This window comes from Lactuca virosa, chromosome 5 (assembly GCF_052849685.1).
Source record: "Lactuca virosa cultivar CGN04683 chromosome 5, Lactuca_virosa_CGN04683_v6, whole genome shotgun sequence".
In the NCBI taxonomy this organism is placed as follows: Eukaryota; Viridiplantae; Streptophyta; class Magnoliopsida; order Asterales; family Asteraceae; genus Lactuca; species Lactuca virosa.
This window is the reverse complement of record NC_136430.1, coordinates 358,384,522-358,391,398: the sequence shown is the minus strand read 5'-3', so window position 1 is coordinate 358,391,398 and position 6,877 is coordinate 358,384,522.

The window sequence follows — 6,877 nt, the reverse complement described above, 5'->3', positions numbered from 1 at the left end:
AGCTTACAAGCTAGAATTACTGGAAGAACTAGAGGGTATTCATAACACCTTTCATGTGTGTTATTTGAGAAAGTTCGCGGGAGGTGTGCCCGACATAATTCTCATTTCTGAATTAAGGTTGGATGAGAACAAGAGGTTAATTGAAGAACCTGAGGCAATCGTTGACCGTAAGACCAAAAAGTTGTGATGCAAGATGGTCGATTTAGTGCTTGTGCGTTGGAAACATACGAATGGGCCAAATCTCACCTGGGAAAAAACGGAGAGTAACATGATGAGCCACTACCCGTATTTGTTTGATGATGTGTGATTCCGGGGACGGAATCATTCTAAGGGGGAGAGAGTTGTAACGCCCGTATTTCTAGGCTAGGCATTAATATTGACATGATAGTCTAGGTTAACCTTTGTAACTCATTTTGAAGAAATGAAAAGGAATTATGTGAATATTATGTGTTTTATGTTTAATTATTAGGGTTTAATTAACTAAGACTAAAAATGAGCGTCGAAAATAAATATTAGATAAAGTCGATATCTATTAAGAAAGTTGTAGTGGTTGTGACAAGGATTACGGATATATAAAGAATGTCGAAATCCGAGTTATAACGAAGAAGTTATGACCTCTCGAAGTTTCGCGACAAAACCGGCATGGTGTCGAATATCGTAAAAAGTGAGTTTTTCATAAACTACTTTTTAGCCTTAGTGATCTAAACGAAAGTCGTAGTGTTCGTTAAACCGAGAGTATGTATAAAAAGAACGTCCAAATCTGACTTCGTATGAGGAAGTTATGATTTTTCAAAGTTTCAACTTAGCAGTAGACAGCTAAAAACTCGAATTTTAGATCGAGTGATTTTTAGCCGACAAGACCTAAACGAGAATCTAAGGTCTCGTCAATAGTAGCACAACTGTAAAAAGACAGACGAAAACGGACGTCGGATGAGGAAGTTATGAATTTTTAACGGATTTCATGTCCCGGTCTGTTAAAAATAATAATATGAAAATTAAAGTCAAAATTAGCCGACGAAGTATAAAATAAAGTTGTAGAGCGTAATTTTACCTACGCGTGCATATAAAGAACGTCAAAAACGGAGCCCGTATGCAAAAGTTACGAATTTTAGAAGTTCGGGGCACAATTTCCGAGAAACCTCGCAAGGATAAGGCTGATTTCGGTGAGTCATGCGCGCCACCTCTCCGAGTCGAAGACCCAGCCGATGACGCGTCACCTTCTGATTCGTCCAAACAGCGGTCCAATGCGCGTCCGACGCGCCTCGCTTCTGACTCATCATCCGAGCTTCGCTGGTCCAATCCGAGGGCGCCGTGTGTCCGAAGCTCGCACCCGCCACCTGGCCTCACTCTGCGGCTGCCACCTGCCTTCGCTGACTCCTCCTTCTCGGCCGAACCCTCGCAAGCTCGCCCCTATAAATAGAAGGCATGCGAGATTGCCCAGGTACTTTTAGGAAATTGGCAATTTTGACCCCTTTTTCAATATTTTAGCTATTTTCACATCCCCTGAAGCCCCGGTATCAATCATAGCACCCGGAACACGCCCCGAAGTGCCCGAAGACCCGGAAAATTTTATCTTGTCGGTTTTGAAGCCCGACCCTCGTAGAGCCCGGTTTCTCAATAAAACTCCCGGTTTTATTAGAAACGATCGTTTTAGGAAACGAATTGCTGCCCGATTTTCATTAAATCAAGTGAGTGTATAGTCACTTTCATCTTACACATAGATATGAAGTATTTTATATAAAATACGTGCTATGTGAATATATATTGTTTGTTTATTTGAGATGGATATTGAAGGAATGATTTATACAGGTTTTTAAACTGTATATGTATTTTTATCTACAAATATGTTGGGTAAAACATGGGTAGATAAATTAGATGATGTGTGATGAAATAAAAAGTGATGAGAGGTATCGATGTTTAAGATGATCTAGTCATCTAGCAGAGTATAGACATCGGCCACAGACTATTTTAGATAGTCCCGTGGAACGTTAGCAGACTCGTAATCGGTAGGTATGTTTGAACTATATGTTCAAAAGGTGTTCTCGAACTATATGTTCATTAGGTGTTTTTGAACTATGTGTTCATCCGATAGTTCTTGTTTTTGACACTATTACGTGTCGGGGTACGGGAGCGTACGGGAATACTTTATTAGTATTTTCCTTATACTTTTATTTTGAAGAGCTTTGGAGTATTCGTTTCTTTTATGAAGTGATCGGACGAGCTTCATGAGTCAGTGTTTCCATTCTCGATGTTGGATAGGATGCGTCTGGGGGTTATATACCTCACGATATTCAGAGCACAGCCTAGGCATTAGTCAGTGTTTCCATTCTCGATGCCGGATAGGATGCGTCTGGGGGTTATATACCTCACGATATTCAGACCACAGCCTAGGCATGAGTCAGCGTTTCCATTCTCAATGTCGGATAGGGTGTGTCTGGGGGTTACATACCTCATGATATTCAGACCACAGCCTAGGCAAAGTTAACTACCCCTGACCTAATTGTCTTGTGGTTCTTTCTTTTACGAACAAAGGTTCGTGGTTAAACTTATTCCATTCATTTGATGTCTTTATCGATCCTTGTTTGCTGCTAGGGGATTTCCGAAGCAGTTTCGTTAGTTGGTTGTTCATATCAATCCTTTAGGCTAGATCTAGTAAGATCACTGTATAGGATCAGTATGTGGGGATCGATGTTTGTTAGTGCTTATAGTATAAACCTTGGGCAGCGATGGACTTTGTGCCTATTCCTTAGGATGAATCCTTAGGAATGAGTGAGATTTGATTCTTAGGGTAAATCCTTAAGAAATAAATAAGATAATGGGGATTGGGTAATTGGGTTGATTGTTTGATGTTTAAGCATAATAAATTATTTATTGTGGGTTGAAAACCCTATATGCTCACCAGGCTCCCAAGCCTGACCCACTCAGTTTATTTGTATCACAGGTATCGATACGAAGTTGCTTTACACTGAGAGATTAAAAGAGAAGTAGATCACTAGTGTAAATGAATGTAAGTTTTGTTTATGCTTATGTTTTTGTATTGACAATGACGTCCCAATGGTTTAAATGAATAGAATACATTTCTTCGGAAATGATTTGATAACATATTTATCATGTTTTTCCGGGAACAAATTCCGCAACACTTTTAATCAAATGATTACTCTGAAATTATTTTAAAAGCATAAATTAAACCGGTCTTTTCTGGCCGTGAATTTGCGGATGTCACAGTTGGTATCAGAGCATTAGTTTAAGCGAACTAAGAAATTGTAGGATTTCTAGACTTAAACTTAGAATGCTAAGTGATGATTGTGAGATGAGTGTCTACCATATTTCAGACACGAGCACTAGTTTATTTTAGGAAAGATGCCTAAAATGTTTTATGTGTTAAATATTTTATGTTATAGCTATAAGGATGCCTTATATGCTATTATTTGTTCGGATCTATGGTCTGTTGCCGACCGGATCTGGAAACCTTATGTGTGTAGGATTCTAAGCGTATGACTATGATATTAGAACTAGCATGTAAACGTTTCGAAGTGATAAGGAGATTTATACGTCTATCGTAAATAAAGCTTTCCTATCTTAAATTCTCGCCCGGTACATCGGACGTTTGTTTGGGTGTACAAAACATTATGGTGAAGACTTGTAGAGAATTGAGTAGATGGAGGAAATGAAAAGCTTATGATAGTGAATGATACCTATCAAAAGATATCGTAAGAGTGGTGTCTTGCCTTTAGAATATGTCTAATAAAATAACGGAACGTTTAGAGGGGTACGGTACGTCTGAAGTACACCTTCGATTGGCAGGATGATGGAATGGTTGGTGTAATTCTTGAAGCTGTCCCATCGTCTGGAATTTCCATCACCAACCAAGTTGAAGTAGAATTGATGATTGAAGATACGCATGGAAGAAGTCCTAGTAGAGTCTAGGAAAATTTTATGATTAATTGGACACATTCGTATGTGTTAAATTTTTTTGTGATTTTAGGACTTGGGGACTGCGAGACAGTACTTGGGATGAGAATGAGTAGGTGTGAATAGTAGTAGAGATCTATACTACTGGAAGCACAGGACTCACACTTGGATCAGGGAAAGTCACAACGTTACCCAGGAACTAGTAATTGATTCCGTCTTATTCTAGTCTGTCGTTACCATCGTTTCGGTAATGACTAAGAAGATGATTGTTATCCCGATCCTAGTGGTCATATCAAATTGAGTCCGACTACGATGAGTTTGTTACGTTGTTCAGAGAACCAAGTTTGATGTAGTATTTGACTTAAGCCAAATTGAAGTAAAGGATGATCAAAGCGACCAATAGAAGTATCGCATTCGTTGTTAAAGAAGTTGGGTTAGGTTATGTTCTGACCCAAAGGGGATAAAGTGATAGTGTATGCATCGAGGCAATTGAAAGGGCATGAAAAGAACTACCCACTCATGATCTGGAGTTGGCAGCGGTAGTATTCGCCTTAAAGATATGGAGGCACTATCTTTATGGTACTAAATGAAAACTTTCACTGATCATAAGAGTCTTCAATATCTCTTTAATTAGAAGGAATTGAACATGAGGCAACGACGCTGGCTAGAGTTACTCAAGGACTACGACTATGAGATACTTTACCACCCTGGTAAAGCAAATGTTGTTGCTGATGCTCTCAGTCGGAAGGTAAATCTTGAGAAGAAATGGCCAAGAGCATTGAGAATTGAAGTTGTCTCGACGATTGTGGAAAGTATAAAGAAAGCTCAGGAGGAAGCTTTAGAGAAAAATGACTGAATAATTGTTATGCTAGTATTGCATGTTGATAATACTATTTGTAGGGAACAAAGTTTTCAATTTTCAAATTCAAATGTTGGGAATTGTTTCGTTATAGTAGATTTAATGGAGAGGACAATGATACTTCTTTTCGAATCTAAAGGTTTAGATCGTATAGTTTAATAAAACTTATTCATAGACATATATGAATATCATGTTGAAATGGTTCAACATACGAAATTCGATATATGAAAATATTATAGCAAGAGACTGAAAATATATCAAATCCTTATGTGAGACATAATGAATCGAGTCCCATATACTTAGGATATAGGATCGACTACAGATGCTATAATATACACTTTTTCTAATTTTTCAAATGCTCAGAGCATTGGGAGAAAAAATGACTAGAATTTCGTGTGACTAAAGTTGTTAATCAACTGTCAAGAATATTCTAAGGCTATACCGAAAGATTGGTTGCTTTTGGACAGTTAGAAGTATGATATTAATTTGGACAAACCATATTGACATGATTCTAGATAAAGATGATTATTGATCAGAATAGATAGTTATATGGGAATATGGAAATGTTTCATAATGGGAGATGGTTGAAAAGTCTACATGTGAGTTGGAAAGTTTAATGCAAGAGAAGTATTTAACGAGTGTACCTTGAATTAGAACCTTCATTACCATGAAATTGTTTCTAGTAACAAAGTTCCAATGGGATATTTTGTGACATCAAAGACTCAGTCATTAAGACTTTGGAATCTTTATATCATAAGAGATTAATGCATGTTAAGTTGGAATTCCATCACATCTTGGATAGTGATAAGAATTTGGAATTGTGAAATGAGCATCATTGGAATAATGTCTAGTTGATCTGTTCACAATGGAAGGACCATAGAGAGGCACAGTACACATGTTCATAACATGACATGACTAATGTTTAATTCAAGTGGGTAGTTGATTACTCGAAACATTATACAATGAATAAATTTGTAACTATTATGGTGATTAAATAATGGAGATTATTTATATTCAATAGATTTGAGACCATAATTAATTAGTTTATTATTGTGTTTCACTTTAGATGTTTTACTTCCTGAATGATTTGATTATTTAAATTCCACAGTCACTCATACAATTGGAAGTAAGTAGCAAATTAAGTGTATCATAAATTGAATTGTAGATTGTCTATGAGTATTGGACATTGCAATAAGATTGCTACAATGTTCATGAGTACTTAGAAAAATGGGGATTGTCAGTATTGAACGAATCCATGCTTAGATAATTCCTTCATGGATTCTATCACGAGTAAGTGTGAGACGATAATATCTTTTATTCTTAAAACGAAGATATATGAGTTGTAATTTACAAATTGGTTGTGCATTGGTATTGCGAAAACGCACCAGTAACATGATGTTATAAAACGTGGTGGCATGCATGATTTGGTGAGTAAAAGATACAAAGCATAAGTCGAAGATTATAAGTTCCTTTTGGTTTAACAGGAAAACGATATCTTTGGTCCCCTCGATGATTTGTTGTCGACATCTGAAGTGCCTGGCTGAACCCATACTGAATTGATGGGTTTGTAGTCTAAATTCAGTAATCATAAATCAAGAAATCGAGAAATAGAATATTGGACTATGAGATTGATTCAAATCCATGTCTCATGTCCATACAATATCTTGTAGAGAGAAGGAATATTTGATCACTTATCTTAGGGCCAATGTCTGATTAGATCACAATTCAACAGTGGCTTTGGAAAACATTTTTTTGTTGTGTGGTTGTACTAATAATTATAGTTATAGACTTATCCAAGTGGGAGACTGTTGGATTAAGGTGTCTAAGCTCATAACTAAATTGGTATAAATGTGCAAATAGAATCAAAGTCATTTTTGGGTTGCCCTCATAACCAGAAATAGCTAGAAATGATATTATGAGAAAGAGAGAGAAAAACAATTTGTTAATATCTTATATGATTAATATATTAAATGGAAATGAATAATTGATATGTTAATTTGTTATGTGATTAATAAATTAACATGAGATCAATATTTAAATGATTGGTTTGTTAATTTATATGGTTAACAAATTAATAAGAAATCTGGAATTTATTTTGGATTAACT